Source organism: Motacilla alba, chromosome 27 (assembly GCF_015832195.1).
Source record: "Motacilla alba alba isolate MOTALB_02 chromosome 27, Motacilla_alba_V1.0_pri, whole genome shotgun sequence".
In the NCBI taxonomy this organism is placed as follows: Eukaryota; Metazoa; Chordata; class Aves; order Passeriformes; family Motacillidae; genus Motacilla; species Motacilla alba.
Genome location: NC_052042.1, coordinates 1987050 through 2000579, shown reverse-complemented (window position 1 = coordinate 2000579; position 13530 = coordinate 1987050).

The following is a 13530-nucleotide window of genomic DNA, read 5'->3' as shown; positions in this document are numbered from 1 at the left end:
CCCAGACAGGAGACAGATCCCTCCTCCCTGCCCCACTGTGCTGCATTATCCTGTGGCAGTGGTGCTTGTTCCACCAGCTGAGGAGGGAATCAACCCCCAGCTCCTTGCAGGGAATGTTCTGGAGCTCTGCAGCTTCACCAGCCCTCAATGACCCTGTAACCTGGATGGCTTGGGGCTTTCCTCTGCTCAGCCCAGGGGGAATGGCAAGGAGCAGCAGCTGTTGCCTATGAGCAGCCTGATTTCATGGTGCTTTAATGAAGATCAGAGCAGGCCCCCTCCCAGCTCCCACCTCAGCCAGGGGTGCCATGGAACAGGAAAAAAAATGTGGAGAGTCACAGCAGCAGGATCAGAGCCAGAGGTCTGGAGAAGGAGCTCCAGGACTGGGATCTCTCAGTGCTGCAGGAACAGCAGAGCTCATCCAGACCTCTCTGATTGAGAGTGGACAGGTGCTTACAATTATTGTGACATTGAGTTAAGCAATTAAATGGCATTTAAAATAGCTTATTTAAAATAAAATAAGCCACCCCACCCCCACTGGGTGCTGTCCCTCACACAGCCAGGACATTGTCACCAGGAGCTGTGGGACTGCAGGTGACACCAAGTCACAGAAGCCAAGTGTTCACATGCAGTTTAGGAGAAACCATGTAGATTTATGGAAGGAAAAACCCCCACTGTTACTAAAGCCATCAACACTTCCTTGGGCTGGGGAAGTCCCTAAGCTGCAAATTCTTGCTCTCTGGGAAATTTTTCAGGAGAAGTCTCATTACGTGCACATTCTGTTCCTGTGATTTTCCCAAGGAATCTGCTTTTGCACAGTGTTGCTGCTGGGCAGGAGCCAAATTTCAAAATCTAAACAGAAAATTGGGGAAATTGTGAAACAGATCAAAAGAAAAATCAAATTACAAAGGTGGCGAAAATGAAAGCGGAGGACATGTCATGGATCAGAAACATGCAACCCTGGGGAAGATGAAAGGCAGAAGGGAACATGATGAGACTCCTTGGGAAAAGCCCAGTGCTCCCTGACAGCATGCAAGGACCTGGTGGGGATTTCCTGGTGTAGCTTTGCCTGGAGATGCAGCAGGTCAGGGTTGGATCCACAATCCCTGTGGGGTGGGAAGTGCCCCATGTTCCTCTTTGTGCCATGGAGGGCAGCTCAGCCAGGGCAGGACATGCTGCTGAGTCCCAGGGCCCTCAGGTGAGGTGGCCAGAGATGAAAGGAGAAGAATCAGGAGTGTCCAGAGGACCTGAGGTTCAAGACAGAGTCCACAATGTTCTCCAGGGTCTGGCTGTCACCACCAGCAGAAGCTGAGTGAGGGGAGCCATGAGCTGCACTGTGAACACACCCACCTGCCCCACAGCACAGCAGGGTCCAACCTGCCCACATTCAGAAATGGAAATCCTGGATTTCCAACTCCTTTTGGCACTGAAAGGTCACAGGATATTTTGGTCTCAGGATATTTTGTGGTGAGCCATGGTGGTGTCGCTTGTCCTGGTGTAAAGGACAGTGGCCTGTGTTGGGCCACCCAGGAAGAGTGGTGAGGCTGCAGCCTGACAGTGAGGCATGAGCAGGTCCCTGCCCACAGCATGGGGCTGGAACTTGATGGTCTTCAAGGTCCCCTTCAACCCAGACCATTCTCTGATCCTGTGATAAGGACCCAAAAGGAGGAGGAAGCAGAGCTGCATCTCTCAGTAGGGCCTGTTGTGATCAGACAAGGGGTGACAGGTTTAAACTGAAAGAGGGTACATTCAGACTAGATATAAAGAAAAAATAAGGGTGGAGAGGCCCTGGCACAGGCTGCCCAGAGAAACTGTGGCTGCCCCATCTCTGGAAGTGTCCAAGGCCAGGTCACACAAGGGTTGGAAAAGCCTGGTTTTGTCAGAGATGACCCTGCCCACTGCAGGAGGTTGAAAATAGATGGCCTTTAAAGGTTCCTCCCTACCCAAACCACTCTGTGATTGCTCAGGACAGGACTGAGGAGCAGAGCCAGGATAGTCCTTGCACCCTGGAGAAAACAGGAGAACAGAGAGGAGCTCCTCCATCCTGGTCAGTCTTTCTGAGGTCCTAGGAAAAGGCCAACAGCCCAGAGAGGCCTTCATGGAGGTCTCTTGGCTGGATGGAGAAGGATTGTTGATCCCAATTAATACTCAATTACTCCACAAGGAGCTTCTGGGCTGCAAGAAGGGAATCAATGACAAACTGAGCCAGCCTAAGAGCCCGGTGCTGCCTAAAGAGGAAACACTCTCCCTGTCCTTTCTTCATCCCCTCTGCTCCCAGCTGCAGTCCTGACCACTGTTTGACACCATATTCTGCATAATCCTGCATCACCAGTGATCTGAACCAGTCCAGGGAGAGCTCTGTGGGCCCCAGCTGGTTCCAGGGGGATGTTTGGGTGGACACCCAGCCCTTGGCAGACGGGCAGAGGAGATGTGGGGAGCAGCTCCAGCACCCCAGGAGCTTCCCCTGAGGCCATCCTGTCCCACACGTGTCCTGGTGGCCAAGCCAGGAGCCAGAGCAGGGACTGGGCCCTGACCAGGTTTGATTGGCCCCAAGAGGGTTTGGTGGCCTTTGAAGGGTTTGGTGGCCCCCAGGAAGGTTTGGTGGCCCTGGCACAGTTTGGTGGCCCTAGGAGGGTTTCATGGCCCTGGCAGGGTTTGGGGGCCGCAGGAGGGTTTGGTGGCCCCCAGGAGTTTTTAGTAGCTCTCAGGAGGGTTTGAGCCTGAGCCCTGCACTGCCAGCCAGGCCCTCAGCTGAGCTGGGCTGAGCTGAGCTTAGCTGAGCTGACCCAAAGTGTCTCCAGCCCCACCCCAGGGTCTCCAGCTGGGTCCTTCACCCGTGAGCCCTGCTGGGCCTGCAGCTACAGGTGCTGCCCTGGGACGAGCTGGTGGCTTTGCAGGGAAGAACAAACTGTAGTTCCCAAAGCACTGAACACACACCTCATCCATCAGGTGCATTTGGTGGATGAGTCAGGCTGAGGAGAAAAAAAAATCCAGGGAGTGCAGCCAAGTAGCGCCTGCCTTGCCCCTTACCCATCCTCAACCAGTGGGACCACATTCCAAGAGTGGGACCAAGTCCTGCATCATTTTTGAACCCATGTCACTCAACAAATGCTTTTGGGAGCTGTGTTTTGAATCCTCTGGGTTTGCTGCCAACCACAGTTTCCTGGCCACAGTGTGTGGGCCAGTGGCTACGTGCTCTGGGCTTCCTTCCTTCCAGCCACTGCTCTGTGGAACAGCCACGGAGGGGACAAACAGGAGCAGGGAAGTGATTAAGAGGAAACAAAGTGGATGTGGATGCCAGACTGGAGGGTTCTGAGAGCAGGAATGAACTACAAACAGCTTCAAATCGATCATCTGCTATTGCTTCAGCAAATAAATGGAACTGGGGGAGAGCCTGGGAGGCTCAGAGGCGAAGCACGGTGCTGGGAGGAATAGAAAAGGACAGAACAGGAATAAATTGGGGCTGAGAGGGAAGGCAGAGCATGCTGATGTGATGCACACCCAGTAAAGAAGAGGTTAAGGGCCGAAGAAATTAATATTGAAGCTACAGATTAGTATGAAACTGAGGAAAAAATATTATAAACCTTCCACACGAATTTGGCAAAGTGCGCTCTGTCTGGGGATTGTCTTTCCTTCCTTCAGCAGATGGAAAAAACATCACAGACTGAATTTATCACTCCTAAACCTCCCCATCGCAGGGATGCTTAGAATTTGAAGTCTAAATTCGCGACCGAAACGTGTTAAATTGGACCGAGCTTTAGCCATGCCCGGCTCCGCTGCCCTGCGCTGCCAGCAGATGGTACTGCGGCCCCGAGGATGGCCGGCTGCTGCGGGGAGATGCTCCAAACGCTGGGCAAAGGGGCTGACTGCTCTTCCCTGCCGGTCCCCCGACTCCTGGGACTCAGGCTGGGCCCTCCCAGGAGGCTCCCCTGTCGGGGGAGACCCTCCAGGAGCGATCTTGTGTCAGGAAAGAGAGATGCACTGGAATTTCTCGGCCCAGTGCACTGGAGAAGCACCACAAAAATGGCCAACAATCTTTCATTACAAGATCTTTTAAAGCTAAACTATCCAATTAAGAACTGACACCTAGATTATTCTCCCTTTTAACCCAATAACTGATCCCACAGAGCTCACAATGCAGACTTTTCTGCCCAGTTACAAAATGCCACCCAAACCCATGAAGAAGAAGCATGAAGAAGAAGCTCAGGATGACACCCTGTGCCCTCCATCTTGCTTCCATCCACAACATACTAAAAAATCCCAAAACCTCAATTTCTCCCCAAGCGATACACCTACACTACTCTCTATAATCTATTTCACACTTTAGTGGATTCCAGTCTATCCTGAAGTTTAGGAAACTTTCTCCATGAATGAGGGTCAGAGTCAGTGCTGCCCTGGGAGTCAGGGCACCCCAGAGCAGACAGAGAAATATCCCCAGTGCCCTGGGTTTCCAGACTTCCCGGCCCTCCCAACTCACCCCAGCACCCCTTTCTGAGCCCCCGAGGATTGTATTCACAGGGAACCCCCGACGAGGGGAGAGAATGATGCATCTGACTCCATTTAATCAGAAGGCTAATTAATTACTTTATTATACTATATTATTCTATACTATATTACTTTACACCTAAACTGAATCTGCCAAGCACTCGACTCTGCACACAGCTGCACTCATCTCCTGACTGTCAGTGACAGTCCCCACACACACACACACACACACCTGGCCCCGACAGGCCAAGGAAACAAAACACCATCACTTTGGGTGAACAATCTCCACATTGCATTCTACTTTTGCCCAAACATAGGCACAGCAAATGAGATAAGAATTGTAGGCCAAGGAAACAAAACACCATCACTTTGGGTGAACAATCTCCACGTTGCATTCTACTTTTGCCCAAACGCAGGCACAGCAAATGAGATAAGAATTGTTTTTCCTTTCTCTGAGGTTCAGAGAATGTGAAACCCAGAAATATCCTTGGGAAGAATTGTGCCTTGCAAGGTGACTCGGGTTTGCCTGCCCCCATCACCTGGGACACTCCCACCCCACGGAGCTGGGGAGGAGGGGGGTGGCAGTGGGTTTGTGCTGCTGTAGAGAGGGACACACCACACACACTCTTGTGCACTGACAACAATAGCTTCTTCCTTATTACAAGTTGGTTTTTAAGTTTCATGCCCCTAACAAAGCGTGATCTCAAGTCATTAGTTACATCAAAACAGCTGATTGTATTCATTGGGCAAAGGAATAGCTCATTGTATTTTACTGGTGCAAAGCAATTAGCATCAATAATTAATTGACATGAGTTTACAACAAATTATTAAGGCTTGCTGCTCACTAAGGCAGGTATCCTCTAACTGCAAATATCCCTTATGTGTCTGTTTTATTGGTTTCCATGCTAACAGCCTTGCTTTCTTCCTTGCTATGGATAAATTTGTATTTTATCAATTTCTTCTTCTGCTAACTCAGTCTTTTGGCCTGCAGACCATCCACAGGCTTGTCCTTTAGGTGTGGTTCTTCCAGACTGATTGTCCTCCTGCATGCTCAGAGCTGGGACACCCCAGTGATGGGCACTGCCAGGAGCCCCTGGCCTCGGGGAAGGTGTTTTTGGGGACAGCCCAGGCTTGTCTGTGCTGGGGCCGGGGGAGAATCAGTGACCCAGGGCTCCAACCCCACCACAAATGGACACAGAGCAGCTGTGGCTGCCCCTGCATCCCTGGAATGTCCAAGGCCAGGTTGGACAGGGCCACCTGGGATAACAGGAGGTGTCCCATGGCATGGGATGCTCTGTAGGGTCCCTTCCCACCCAAAGCCCTGTGACTCTGTGGTGCCCGGGCAGCGGTCACAGCCCACTGGGTGGCACTTGTGTCCCACTGTCCCCAGCTCTCCTGGGGAGGTCCCCATCCAGCCAAGCGTTTTGCCCAGGACAGGGAGCTCAGGTGGGAGCATCTGCTCTGCAGCTCAGCAGGAGGGACTGCACCACCCTCACTGCATTTTAGGAGAGCCTTCCTGCCAAATTCAGATGGTCTTAGGGGAACTCAAGTGATTGAGGGTCAGCCACTGGTTGCAAAAGGGTGAGCAGGACACAAGATGTGCCATTTCTGAATCCCAAACTCACACTGTGATCACAGACAGAAGGATCCTGCTCCAACACACAGAAACTCCCCCTCCTGAACACATTTTCTACTAAAAATGTGACAATAAAACAAATGGAACTGTAGATAAAGGTGGTACTGAGGTAAATAGGGTTTTCCCCCCAGTAAAGGTTATTTTTACAGCTGGGATTCACCACTTAGCCCCACAAACAGGACACCAGGGTATCTGAGGGGGTAACCCCCGGGGGGGAACATGTGGCTGTGGTGACACAGGGACAGAAAAACCAGAACAGTGACCAAGGAGAGCCTGAGGAGCCCCCACCTGAGGAGCTCCCACCTGAGGAGCTCCCACCTGAGGAGCCCCCACCACTCTCTCTGCATTGGGAGCACTGTGGGATGGGCACAGAGAGGACCACACTGATGGGAGATGCTCCAGTTGGCTTTTTTTGTCTTGTTATGGAGGAGAAGTGGATTTATAGGGATCAAAAGTGAAGCTCTGGTATCTTTCTAGCTCCATGAAGTTCCAGCTTCCCCCGCAGCAAGTGCTCCAAGGGTGGCACGCTTGTCAAGCTCCATGACAGGAAGAATGATGCTCAGACACTGAGGGGAGCAAGTTCCTTTTATTTTTCTCTGAAGACAGCAGGCAAAGCCCTGCAGAAGTGCCAAGCACAGAGCCTGAAAATTATCAGCTGCTCTGCAAAGCAGGACCATGGCAGGAGCTGGGGAGGAAGGGGCTGGGAGCAGGGTGGGAGCAGGGTGGTGTGTCCAGGGAGCACAGTGGGAGCAGGATATCCAGCTGCCAATCTGTCAAAGGCAGCACAAACCTGTCCGCAAACATTTGTCCAGCTGAGTGTCAACTGATGCAGCTGCTCTTCGTTTAAAGATTTTAACCTGCCTTCATTAAAGGTCTGTTCTCCCTGAGCAGGGTGGTTCTCCACTGGGGGTGGGGTGGCTGATGGAGATCTAAGGTTGAAAGGTGTAGCTGGGTGTGAATTCCATTGCCATCTGTCAGAGCTGGGGCAGGTATCTGCTGTTCACGGGGCAGTTTTCTTTATCTCTCCCACAGCCAATCCTCCCTCCAGGAGATCTCTGCTGTTCATGGGCCATTAATTATTAATTATCTTCTGTTCATGGCCAGTGAGTGTCCCTGCATGGCTGATCAAATTCCATCATCCCACGGGGAGATGCTCTGCCCAGGGCAGGAGCCAAGCATTCCTACCTGGATACAATCTGAGCCTGGGAACAGCACAGCAGCCTCTGCCCCCTGCATTCCCAGAGGAGCAGCTTTCTCCTGCCCTGCATTCCCAGAGGAAGAGCAGGCCCATCTCCAGCAGCCCTGGAGCTTCAGAGGAAAACTCCAGCCTTGTGCAGGATCCCTGCTCCAGCAGAAGCACAGCTGGCACTGCAGGAGGGCTGAGCCACCATGGAATGGCACTGCTGCCGCCACCCTGACCCACAGGGGGTCAGGGCATGCTCTGACTCTGGCAGTGGTTTGAGTTTTTGTGTACTATTGGTTTGTATTTTTATTTTTCCTAATAAAGAATTGTTATTCCTATTCCCACATCTTTGTCTGAGAGCCCCTTAATTTCAAATTTATAATAATCTGGGGGGGGGTTACATTTTCCATTTCAGGGGAGGCTCCTGCCTTCCTTAGCACACACCTGGCTTTCCAAACCAAGACAGATTTTGGCTATTAGGGAGCTGGGGCTGGTGTGAGGATGGGCAGTGTGAGCTGTTGGTCAGCCCTGAGCACAGGGACATTCCCCAAGAGCAGAGCAAGCAGGGGAGGAGGGCTGTGCTGGGGGAATAATGGGCTGGAAGAGGCAGCGATCTGCCCTGTGGGGATGGGTCCGCAAGGCAAAGGATGCACAACTTGTCCTAGATTCCCCCCTCCCTTTTTTTTTCCCTTTTTTTTTCTGCGATCTGAATGTATAATTGCAAGAGGTTTTTTTATTACAATTACAAGAGAGAAAATGAGCTGAAGGCTCGTAACTGCAGAGGCCGGTCCCTGTGAGCAAAGGGCCACATGTCCCCTTTTATGGCCAGCCATAATTCCCTCCTTGGCTCAAAGGAGGCTGTGAAAAGAGCAGGACTGGTTCAAACTTCCTTGGGGTCTCCGTGGCAACCAGCCCTGCAGGAGCCTTTTCTTCCTTTCCCCTCTTTCCTCTTTTGTTGTTGTTGTTGTTGTGTCATTAAAACTTCCCGGACTGAATCCCCACCAGGCTGCTGGGCAGGGAGGCTCCAGAGCTCCTGCCTGCCCCCAGCCAGCTGCCCTGCCTCTCCCCATGCCCTGCACCAGCAAAGCTCAGCCCCAGCCCAGCAAAGCTGAGCCCAAACTCAGCCCCAGCCCAGCAAAGCGCAGCCCAAACTCAGCCCCATCTCAGCAAAGCCCAGTTCCCAGCTCAGCCCCAGCCCAGCAAAGCCCAGTCCAAGCTCAGCCCCAGCTCAGTGAAGCCCAGCCCAGCTTCACATCAGGATATTTTTCCCGTCCTACTTTGTTCCTGCCCGGTATTTTGGCTTCTTGCAGTTGAGCCCATCCCCAGAGTGCTCAGATGGGAATGGGGACTCTCTGCCCCCCCAGGCTGGGCTGCTCGGGGGGGACGTGGGGCAGCCCAGCCCTGGCACCCCCATTCTGCAGAGCCCCTCTTGCACCCAGGGCTGGGGCTGAAGGGGCTGTTGGGGACCTGCAGAGCCCCTGCCCTGGCACAGCCAGTCCTGGCTGAGCCCAGCACTGCCAGCCCCAGCACCACTGCACCCTCCGTGAGAGCAGGGCACGGCCCAGCATGCAGGATCTGTGCCCTGTGTCACCCATCCCTCCCTGGCAGCACCCAGGGCGCAGGAGTGCAGGGGCTGGGAGCCAGGGAAAAGCAAACCCCGTGGATTAGAGCTTCTCCTGTGCTGGGCTGTGCCACCTCCCCAGTGGCGTGGCCAGGGCTGGGTGGGAGCAGATCTGAGCTCTGGGGAGTAAGGCTCCATCTCTGTGCTCCGTGACCAGGGACATGACCAGGGAATGGCTGGAGCTGTGTCAGGGGGATTTGGGATGGAGATCAGGGAAAGGTTCTTCTCCAGAGGGGCTGGCACTGCCCAGGGAATGGTCCCAGCCCCGAGGCTGCCAGAGCTCCAGGAGCGTTTGGACACCACTCCCAGGGATGCCCAGGGTGGGATTGTTGGGGTGTCTGTGCAGGGCAGGAGCTGCACTGGATGATCCTTGGGGGTCCCTTCCAGCTCAGGACATTCCTTGAGTCTCATCCCGTGGTTCCAGGTGGGAACATTTTCTGTGGGCACAGCAGCTCAGCGAGGAGGAGCTCTCCAATCCTCACAGTGCTCCAGGGCACTCACAGCCAGCCACAGCCCAGGGAAAGCACAGCACAGCTGGAAATCCACGAATCTCCTTTTCCTCCACTCACCCACATCACAAGGGCTCCACAATTTCCAGCTACAACATCGTGGAAAATCACAGCCTGCAGCAAAAAAAATAGCTGGTCTCATTCTTTTACCCATCTCCAGGATACTGCTGGGCTGGAGTCCTGGGCAAGGAGAGAAGGAAGGGCAGGAATGACTCTGCTCCTCTGCTCCCCATCCCTCCCCCATCCCTGGGATGCATTCCTGCAGATGTCAAGGTAGACAGAGCTGCCTTCAACAAGCCCAGGACCTGGGGCGTAGTTCCTTCATGCGCTCAGCTCGTCCAATTAGTCAGATTTACTGCAGCCCTGAGAGGCAGCTCAGCCTCTCCCGTGGATCCAGGCTGCCCCAAACACACGGTGAAAACTTCTCTTCACTTCCATCTTCAGAGGGACACCACAAACTGGCCCTTACAGAGCTTTTTGTGCAGTGGAGCTGCTCCAGGAGACCCCTGAGGCTGCTCCCCCAGCAGCCAGAGCTGTCACACCTCTGGCACATCCTCACCCCCCAGACCCCTCACACACACCTTGGCAGCTGGGGCTCTGCACAGACACCCATCCTACACACACCTCCCCTGTATCCCCAGCTACTGCTTCAAACTGGTGCAAAAATCACATTATTGTGCAAAAAACCCCTCCTGAGACCTTTCCTTAGACCACCCTAAGTGGCTCAGGTGAAGACTGAACAGAGCCCTGAATGGCATCTGGAAATAATTTTCCCACTAAGAGCTGATGGCCGGTGGGAAAAGTGTCCTACAGGACCAGACTTAGAGAGTGGGGATGACTTGGAGCAGGGATGGATGGACAGAAGAGCAGGAGGAGAACAGAAAACACTTTAAAGTGCAACCCAAGCTCTGTCAGCCCACGGCAGTGACCCCCACATGATGCCAACACCATTTCAGGCAAATCTGTGCCAGTCAAACATAATAAAGTCCTTGTATTTACTGAAGTTTGAGATGGTTTCATTGCTCGCTCTCTGTGCTCCACGTTGCCATAGCCACTAAACCCCATGTGTTAGGCCTTCATTAGGGCTGGGTTTTTTTGCTTTTTTTGGTTTTTTTTGAACATCTCCTTGGCAAAACAGAGCAAAGATCTGAAAATCTAATGGAGTTTGAAGGAATTGAAGTGGATGGAATGAAAAAAGGTGTTTTTATTGACAGCCTGTAGCTGCTCCAGGTCACAGGCACCCAGGCTCTGAGGTGAAGTGTCCTCAGAGGATTTCTGGAGGAGCTCAGCACTTCCACTTCACTCATTTCCTGTGATCCCCTGGCCACAGACGATGTTTGTGACTAGAAAGGAGAACACCTGAACCCTGGGCAGCACCATTTCTCCTTTTTCTGCCCTTGAGATGTGAAATCTGGGGTTCCAGTTCTGCTCCTCTGCTCAGTATTTATCCAGCCTGAGATTCACAGCTGCCCCTGGGTGTTCCAGCTCAGGCTGACAGAGGGGAAGGCAGCTCCTTCCTGGGATCCACACAGAAAATGTGATTTTCCCCAGGTTTACAAGAAATCCAGGGATAGATAAAGAACCTAGGCCAGCAAAATCATGTGAGGAGCTCTTGGGAAAGTTGAGAACACAGCATGAGTTTCTTGATTTGGATCTGAGAAGAGGTACTACAGCAGATTACACTGCTGATGTTTTAAAATGTAACCTTTCAGCTGTAATAAAAAGATATGTTTTGGTGGTTTTTTTAAAAATCAAATTTTTAACAAAAATTTATCTCTTGTTTTTTTCCTTTTTAAAAGGGTAAAAAAACCAAAACAAGACAAAAAAGACATAAAAAACAACAAAAAAAAACCCTAAAACCCAAACAAAACAAAACAAAACAAAACAAAAACAAAACAAAAAAAAAACCAAAACAAAAAAAACCCCAGAAATCCACAAGACTGGGAAATTGCAGGAAATTGTGTGAAAAGAGTTTCTACCATCACTGGTGGACAAAAAATATCCAAACTGGAGGAGTTCTACTTAGAATAGTTTGTAAATAAATGGAGTGAGGTAAAGGATATTTGCAGGAAAGAAAAAAAAATAAACAACAACAACAACAACAAAAAAAAAAAAAAAAAAAAAAAACCCACTGAAGTTATTGCTAAACCAGTGAAAGCAGTGGCAAAAGGTTCTGTTAATCTCAGAGGTGTTGTCACAGGATGGCTCTGTGCAGGTAATACCAACTCACAGCATCCCCACCAGAGGTGAAGAGCCAGGAAGAGCAGAGGAGCAGAGCCTGAAGAGCCAGAGGGAACACGAGGATCCAGGAGAGAGGTTTGGCCAAGAAAAATGAGAACAGGGAAGTTTAGAGGGAATGTTAATGTTGCCTGTCACAGGTTAGCAGCAGACAGAGCCCTCAGGATTTCGGTAGTTTAAGGTGGAAGGAGTCAGACAGTTCATCAGGCTTTGAGGAAGGATCTCCTCAGCTCTTCACAGATTTTCTATAATTATTTACTTTGACTGATGAGCCATCAGAGCACTAATGTCCTATTTCACCTCCACTTTAGACCCTAACAACAAAATGTAGGTCTTCAAACCAACAAACCCAGCTTGTTTTCGGACTTGCTAACCCTTAAAAGACCATTGTCCAGGAGATCCACCTCCAGTTCTGCTCCTGGCCATGCCCAGAACTGAAATTCAACCTCAGCACCCACCTATGCCACCCTTCACTGTCACCTGGGGTGGACCTGCAGGTCAAGCCCTCTGACCCCTCTCATTGCTCAGGGCTGCTCCACAGGCCTTGTGCATCCCCTGCCAGCCCCAAAACTCTGAGCCGGGGCTCTAAACCATCTCTGAGAGCTCATCCATCCCTTGCCCTTGGCTGTGAGGTGTGGGTTGTCCTGTCCACATCACCCTGACCCTGGGGTGCCTCCACCAGGAGGGGTCTGAGCTCCTGGAGCTCCTCAGGGGTTCCTCGCGTTGAAATCCACGCTGAGCACAAATCCAGGAGACTCCGTGGTCCCATCACCTTCCCCAGGCACTTGGTCTCTTCCTGCTGGTAGGTTCAGATGGAGAAAGGAGGAAAAGCTAAAAGAAGGCAAAGTTGCACAGTTAGAGCCCAAGGGGAAGGAGAGGCATGCTTCCAATGGGATCACAATGCTCCTTTGCTGGAGTGCTGCTGGAATAAACCAAAGATCCCCTCCAGCAGCTGAGTTTGCAGTGCCACAATGTCCCACGACACACAAGGACCTCTGTACCTACATTGTAAAGGCAGCAGAGCTTTTCTTGAGCAGCCAAACCTCTGACTTCCTCGATTCCTTTCATTTCTGGGCGTATTGAAACTGGGCTATGAGAGTCAATATTGCCAAATTAGACAGAGTGATGTGATTGAAAAGACCCTCAGTTAATAAAACTGTCACTCAGCAGCACAAGGAGGTATCTATGAGTGAAATTTTGAAATTGTACTCTTTTGGGTAACTGTCATTTGCTCTTAGAAATTACATTTAAAATTAATGTTTGCTGTAGAACTTATAAATATTTGTTCAGGCTAGCATGAAATATGCCCGGGATAATTTTAGCATGTACGCATCGGATTTTCATTTCACATCAGAGGAGACTCAAAGTGAGTCTGTTCCCTTCACAGCCAATGGAGTCTTCATCCCTGGGAGACAGGTCCTCCTCCCTGGGGAGCCCTGCCTGCTGCCTCAAGGCTTTGGGGATCAAGGCTGACACAGCCAAAGACACGGCTGAGAACTGACATTGTTTTCCTGCTCATTTTCCTGCTCGTTTCACTGGGAGAAATTGGGAGCCAAGAGTCTCCTGGAGTTAGATCAGGGACAGGCAGGACCTTCTGCTCCCAGGATCTCCAACCCAAAGCAATTACAGACACGCCCCAAACACAATCTCCTCACCAAAGGTGGGGCAACACAAACTCCTTATGATGCTGGGACAACCAGATGTTCAGAGAGCAGTGGAATGGAGAAGTGAAAGGATTGGGGGGGGATGAGCGTTTCCAGAAACTTCCTCAGACACCTGTCAGAGCCATTCCCATTAATACAGTGTGCTTGGGATCAGCCCCTCACTGTGCATCTTTGAGGACCTGCCCATGGCCACATCA